Here is a 7,954-nt window from a genome sequence, read left to right as displayed (position 1 = left end):
GGCCCCTCATTTCCCTCTGAAGTCCTTCCCCTCTTTCTACCCTCTGCCTGCAGCAACCACTGGCCTGCTTGCAACCACTCTGGCTTTGCCTTTTCCAAAATCTCTTCAGGATGGCCTGTTTTGTGTCTGGCTTCTTTATAACCTAATGGTTTCAAATTCACCCTGTTTTTGTATGTATCATTCATGTCTTCCTTTTCTTGGTGACTTTTAGTGGTGATTCTATTGCATGGATGCAGTGACATTTATTCAGTTATTCATAGATGAGTTGATGTACATGTGGACTGCCTCAACTCTTTGGTTTTCACAAATAAAACTTCTGGGAACGTTTGGATCTGTGTGTCTTTGCCTGAACACCTTTTCATGATTACTCAGTAAATCCTTAGGTGGGTGATGATGGCTATGTCCCTGAGGAGAGTCTCTGTTTATCAGATTTCTCACCTCCATAGTACAGAGGAGTGATTCGTGAGACCATCTCTCCCTTCACAGATGTGCATTGAATCAATACCCTGTGCCAAGCATCAGGGGAGGCACCAGGAACACAAGGGTCAACAGGTCTCTCTGCCTCCCGGGGGCTGACAGTTTTGCAAGGCAGCCATATCACAGTCAAAAGCACCACCACCTGGAAGAGGCTGAGCTCAATGGGCTCTTCCCAACCACGTCTTTCAACCTCCCCAGGGCAGGAGCCGCTGCAATCCTCTACATGCATGGTCCTGACATGGGAGTGAAGGCCCTTTTCAAAAGTCTCTCTGGGTGTAATAAGCTGTGGAAGGCTGCAGAATCTACCTTTGTGGCAGGGGATGCTTCTGCAGAGGTGACCATGTGTCATCGAGTCCTCTCCTTTGCACTAAACAGAGCCAAGCTACAGAGAATGCCCCGAAGCCTGCTGGACCGAGACTGTGACCTGCTCCAACCTCCACAGCCACAACAAGTTTAGAAGACACTACCAGCCTCCCTCAGCATGTTGGGTTCCTTTACCAAATAGCCCAAGAGACCTGGTGCTAGCCCTGAGCTGTCTGGTCTTCCTCAATGTCAGAATTGGGTCCTCTCCTTCCTGTTTGACATCCCACCTCTTATCTCTGGTCTGCCCCTGGGACTGCTTTGCCCAATCGCAGGATCTGCAAACCCTGTTCCACAGGTGAAATCTGGCTGCCGCCTGATTCTGTAAATCAAGTTTCATTGGAACACAACCAGGTTCCTGCATTGAAGTATTCTCATCTCTGGCTTGTTCAGGGCTGTCACGGCTGATTTGAGTTCCTGTGACGGACCGTGTGAAGCTGCAATATTCACTAGCTGTGTCCATCACAGGAACAGGTTGCCATCCTTGCCAAGAGAACACAGAGAAGTGATGTTCTGGGACCTCCCAGCTTTAATAGAACCAGCAGCTCTCTTCCCCCCATTCTACCCCCCACCCCCCATTTGGGAAGTCCAACCACCCTTCCAGAGAGCCAGCCACATGAAAGGAGGCCTCTGGTGTTCTGTCCAAGCCAAACTACCAGCTGAATGCAGCTGCTGCTTGAATCCGGAAGAGTCCTGAGGCGGAATCATCCAGCTAAGCTTACAAAACACGGAGACTGTGACCATAGCCTCAACTGTCCCCTTTTCAGATCTGAGTGCCATCCCCAGAATTAGACAGCACTACAGTCTCAGGGAACATCCATGAGGCACATCTGTGAGGCCCAGGCCTGGGAGGAAGACATACAAAGATGAACGGGGAACAGAGTCAGAAGAAAGGCTAAGAAGATCCATGGAGGGAAAAGAGAATACCGAGCACTAGAGGAAAGAAAAGCAACAGAGGTATATTAGTCTGATTTTCATGACTATAATGAAACATCAGAGGTAAGTTAACATCCTAAGGAAAAGAGGTTTATTCGCTCGCAATTGTAGAGGCTGAAATCCCAAAGTTAGCTTGGCACTGGCTCTGGGGAGAGCCACCTTGGATGTGTCACCTTGTGACAGATGGCAATGATGAGAGCATGTTTGGGAGAGATCCATCACCTTGCCAAACAGGAACTCTGAGAGGCTATGGTACGACAATCCCTTCTGAGGGCATGCCCCCACCTGAACTAAGGACCTCCCACTAAGCACCACCTCTTAGTGGTTCCACACCATTTCCCAACACTCCCCGCCCTGGCGACCAAGCCTCCAGCACATGAACCCCTGGGGATCAAGTATTATCCAACCACAGCAGGAGGGGCAGTGTTAGCAGAATGAGTGAAGGATATGGCCCTGTGTGCAGGACACAGAAGGGCATAGACCAAGAGTAGGGGTGCACACACTGGGAGAAGCCTCCATTGAGACTTGCAGAGAAGAACAGAATCCATGTGTCCATGCTTAATGATGGTATTTTTACATGTGAGAAATCTTGAAAAACATGGTAACAGTGACTTTTTTATTTTTTAATTTTTTTTTTTTTTTTGTTCTGTGGATTGAATCCAGGGGCCCTCAACCACTGAGCCACATACGCAGCCCTTTTTGTATTTTATCTAGAGACAGGGTCTCCCGGAGTTTCTCGATAAGTCGCTGAGGCTAGCTTGGAACTCGCAATCTGCCGGCCTCAGCCTCCTAGCCACCGGGATTACAGGCATGCGCCATCATGCCCAGCTAACAGTAACTTTTTCCTTCTGGATATAGTACTTTTTTTGTTTTGTTTTTTCATTTGCTGTTATTATTATCATTATCATCATTTTGCAATGTAGAGATCAATCTCAGGGCCTTGTGGGTGTCAGGCAAAAACTCTACCACTGAACTACATCTCCAGCCGTGGATGTGGTAAATTTTGATGTACAGGTATCTTCTTACCTTGGTAGCAAGCTTGGTATATTTTTAAATTATTTTTTGTGATAATTGGTAATTTAGTGTCGGGTTATAAAAACTTGGAAAAAAAAATAACTCAACTCGATAAAATCCTAAATATCTCACAGAAAGTCAGACCACAAACACATTCCAGTCTCCTCTAGATGTGCAGTCTGTGCTCACAGCGCAGACTCCCTTGGAAACTCTGATGTAACTGGTTAGCATCCTAAATACATCCCCTCAAGCCCTGGTCTGTCTGAAGCACCCCAGTCCTTCAGCATAGTGAATCCCACACCAGTTTAAAAAATAAGACATTGTTAAGTCCATTTTATATCAGGGTTTAACCATTTGCTCCTGTATCTTCCAGGGACAGTGGGTCCCTAGCAGTTTCCTTGGATTTCTTGATCTTGATATTGGTAGAGCACTTTGTTCTAAGCATTTAATGCAGTGAGCATTGATAGAGTGTCTATGTGTGCAGGGCACTGTTAGGTGATCCTTCCCAACTCTGAAGGACCCTGATTTCATTTTGCATTTTACTACATCTCTGATCTAGGCGGTGGTGGGAGATTACATAACGGAAACCACAGTATTCTCTTTCTCTTTCCATGGTGGGGGAAATTTTGGATGGTAAGAACACTGCTCTGTTTGGGTTTCCAACCATTGCTATGGTTTGATTTATTGTGAGCCATGAAGCCCATATGTAAATGGATTGGTTCCCAGCCTGTGGTGTTATTGGGAAGTGGTGGAGTCTTTAAGAGTTGGGGCCCAGGAGAAAGAAGTTAGGTCACTGGAGGCATGCCCTTGAAGAGGATAATGGGACCCCAGCACCTGCTCTCTTTCTCTAGTTTCCCAGGCATCACAAAGTGAGCAGTTTCCTCTTTGCACATATCCACCATGATGTGCTTTACCACAAAACAAAAAGCCCATGGACAAAGTCACCATGGGCTGAATCCTCTGAAAACATCAGCTGAAATAATAAACCTTTCCTCCTTATAAGTTGTTTTGTCTCAGGTATTTTGTCACAGTGATGGTATTTTGACACAGTCAAAATTGACTAACACAGCCATTCATTGATGACCATATGAGAATGATATTGGATCAAAGAGCACAGAGAACTGTGACCAACCAGACTTGGACTAATGGTGGAGAGGGAAATAAACACTCAGGTTCCAAGTGTAGTGAAGAGTTGTTCTGTCTGACCTGCACGTGCTCACTGGTATTCCCTTTTCTCATCTACCAAGAATACTCTCCTGTTCCATAAAAATGTTTCCCTCTCTTTGGTGACCTGCTCCCTAGACCTCAGTTAGTTGATCCAGGAGGGGACAACTGATCAAGTCCCTTCTCTGGGTCAGCTGGGCCTGTGTCAGCCACAGTGTTACTCACTGTGGCTGAAGGTGAGTGAGGGGAAGTACAGGAACCATTAGTTGTAACAAAGTCATAGAGGAGAAGCAGGCACGTTACAGACCTGGGTGGGCCCCGAGACTCTGTGGTATCCATGCCTTTCCTGATCCCTCATAAGCTGTCCACCATCTTTCCAACTGTTTCATGCCCTTGCTTAAATCATTTAAATAGTCCCTGGTCACTGAAGACCCCAAATCGTATACAAATCACTGATAAACCAACATTTTCATAGAGATGGACTATTTATGAGTCAATACCTACCCCAAAACACTATTCAAAAAGTGAAGGTCATCCCAAAGAGCATTCCGGTTATAGTTCACCTGTTTGTTCTGGGGCCAGAACCACTTTGCATTTCCTGACTTCCGCCCACAGAGTCTGGCATCTGGGAGGTTCAGATACTTTGAACAGCATATGGACAGCAATGCTGGAATCTGACCAGAAGAAATGAGAATCCATTTCCATTAATAAGAGACAATAAGGCTTCCCATTGAATGGCTGGGGTCTTCATGTAATTTTAACACCGATTGTTTGTGCACAAGCCAGGTAGTCTATTCTACCAATTGTCCTCCCACCCTTCACACACCCAGACTTCCACTTTCAAGGTCATGCCATGCAGGACCTGGATATATTTAACAGTTCTGTCTCCTTTAAGATTCCTCATCTTTGAAGTTCATGTTGAATATAAGTAGCATTTTGGTTTCTTACATTAGTTGCTTTTTATGTGGAGCAAATCATACTTTGTACAGCATCGAAGAGCCGTAAGCACGCAGATGCTCTGTGAGAATAAAACGTTAGTGCTTCTTTATGGCCTGCTTCTTGGTATTGCACGAGTCTTCAAATAAATATCCTTTGAAGGAATTTCAGGGAAAAACATATTGGCTAAAATTTGCATGTCAGATAATTGGCTTCAGTTCCAGAAAGTCTAAAATCTAAACCAGCCGAGTGTTTAGTTGTCTCAAGATGAATTGCCAAACATAGGATGAAAAAGCCTCTGGTTCAATCCCACTGACTGGGCATTTGAGGGAAAGTCAGCATTCCTTCAAAGCTTTGATGCAAATATCTCCTTTTCTGGGTCAGCTTTTTTTTCATGAAAATTCCTGGTGATGGGAAAAATGCAAAGAGCCCACAATGGAAGACTTCAGTCGTGCATACGCCGCTACTGCAGATCCCATTCATACTGCCCCCAAGAAAAGGCCTTTCTATTCCCCACAGAGACATGAGCCATTCAGGTGTGTGTGGGGGGGGTTCGTCTGACACCAGTCAGTACAGTCATCCGGGCTCTGCTGCCCAGTAGGCTCCTCCCTTCAGCTCCCCGCGTCCAGAAATGGGGGATTCTAAACTTGCTCCTGGATGTAACCAACTCTGCTTGGAACAAAAGAAAGGAAAAATCTCCAGGATGGTGAGGAAAGCCACTTTCAGGACTACCGTTTTGAGCTTCCAAACGTGTTGTTAGAGGTACTGCTCTTAATCACACGGGTCTCTTATCCTTTAGTTTTAAATTGAAATTCTGCAGGTTCAGTTGGTCCCTGAATTCAGTGTTAAGATGAGAGGGGTAGAGACGGAGAAGGGATAGAGAAGCTCCCGGGCAGAACAGTTCCCCAAAATGATTCCTGGGTCTAAAACTCTGATGGGGAGCCGCTTCCTTAGGCTTCCTGCTCGGTGCCCCTCCCTCTCGTAAGGAGCTAGGTATGTCAGGCAACCCGCCACCAGCCAGGACCCTGGAGGATCCGGCTGAATTTCAGGGGGTGAAGCTGCAGCTGGGAACACCTGGAATAAAGAAGAGTCCAGCTTTGCTGGAGAAGAGAGAAGAAAGGCTGGAAGTAAAGGCCATTGCTTAGGCTCACTTAGAAGCTGTGTCGACAGGTCACCATCCCCAGGTGGAAAAGGGAGCCAGACTCTGGTACTAGAAAGGCCAACAGACAAAAGACCATAGGAGGAAGAAAGTGGACAGAGATCCACGAATAAATAAGCACAGCCAACCCCCCCCCCCCCATTTTCAAACTAGAGAAAATGCAATAAGCAAAGCCATAATGGGAGGCAAAAGAGAAAAAAAAAACAACAAGAACAAAAGAGAGAAAGCTAATAGAGAGGCAAAGATAAAAGATCAAATCAGACACTCCAGGGAATCGAAATGTGGGAGGGAATGTAAGTCAATAAAGGAGCACTGGGGGCTGGGGATGTGGCTCAAGCGGTAGCGCTCTCCCTGGCATGCGTGCGGCCCGGGTTCGATCCTCAGCACCACATACCAACAAAGATGTTGTGTCCGCCGAGAACTAAAAAATAAATATTAAAAATTCTCTCTCTCCCCTCTCTCACTCTCTCTTTAAAAAAAAAAATAAATAAATAAAAAAAATAAAGGAGCACTGGGTGGCAGGGTGCCTATTTACTCACTGATCTTTGTCCATGTGTCCTTAGGCAACGGTTCCATTTCAATAGAGCTGCTCATGGATAATAGAAGAGTCGGGAACCTTCTCATCTACATAGTAGGACTTTCTTCCTCCCAGGGTCTTTTGTCTCCACTGTTGTGGAGGATGATAAGGGTGCAATGCTAAGCTTCAGAAAAACACTTGTACAGGTCTGTTGTAGCAAGATAATGCACTGGAATGCAATCAGACCTACATTATAAACACGAACACACACACACTAAAACAATAATCAAAAATATTTTTTTGGGGGGGGTACTGGAGATTGGGTTCAGGGGCACTCAACCACTGAGCCACATCCCCAGCCCTATTTTGTATTTTATTTAGAGACAGGGTCTCACTGAGTTGCGTCACACTGTCATCTCACATGTAGGTATACAGTTCTCATCGAGGACATTTGTTAATTTTGTTCTTAACAAACTTATCCAAGAAAACTTAAGTTGTTTTTCTTTTTTATGTAAGTCTCTTTCTGGCAGGGATCATGGTCCTTGTCTTTAAAGGACTTCTTTTAGCATTTCTTGCCAGGCAGCTTCCTGGTGACACAGTCCCTCCGTGGTGTGTCTGAGAGTCTCTATTTCTCTTCACTCTGAGGCTGAGTTTTCAGGACATGGCTGTAGGTTGGGGGGCTTTCACCTCAACACTTCTAAGTGTTTTGCTCCAAGCTCTTCCTTGAATACTTTCTGAGCAGTTGGATATATTGTGTCTCTGTTCCCAGAGGGCGGGCTTCTTCCTCTGGCCCCTTTAGGGTGTGTGTGTTTGATGGTGGTTCTGTTTTGGTGTTGGCTTGGCTTTCTCTTGGTAATGCAGTTTGGATTCCTGGAGGCTGAGGCTGGGTGGAGTTGTTTTGTTGTTCCTTCTGCTTGAAGTTCTCTGAGCCACTTTGATTTGGTACTAATTTGGGAAGTTCTCCTCTTCTCTTCCTTGGATTCCCATCTTGTCTACATGACACCTCTTATCTTCCCACAGTTCTTAGATGTTGGTTCTTTCTCTCCCTGTCTCCCTCCCCCTCAGCCTCTCTCCCTCTCCCACTCCCTCTCCTCCTTTTCCTCTCCATCTCCCCCTCTCCCCCTCTCCCTTCTCCTCCCCCACTTTTCTCCATGTCTCCCTTTCCCTCTCCCTGTCTCCCTCTCCCTTGTTGCCCCCTCCTTCTCTCTCTCTCTCTCTCTCTCCCTCTTCCTCTCCATCTCCCTCTCCCTCTCCATCTCCCTCTCCCTGTCTCCCTCTCCCTGTCTCCCTCATCTCCCTCTCCCTCTCCCTCTTCTCCCTCTCCCTCTCCCTCTTCTCCCTCTCCCTCTCCCTATCTTGCTTTGCTTTCGTGTTTTGGAAGCTGAGACATT

The sequence above is a fragment of the Ictidomys tridecemlineatus genome, unplaced genomic scaffold, assembly GCF_052094955.1.
Source record: "Ictidomys tridecemlineatus isolate mIctTri1 unplaced genomic scaffold, mIctTri1.hap1 Scaffold_398, whole genome shotgun sequence".
Classification (NCBI taxonomy): domain Eukaryota; kingdom Metazoa; phylum Chordata; class Mammalia; order Rodentia; family Sciuridae; genus Ictidomys; species Ictidomys tridecemlineatus.
Note: the sequence above shows the minus strand (reverse complement) of the source record.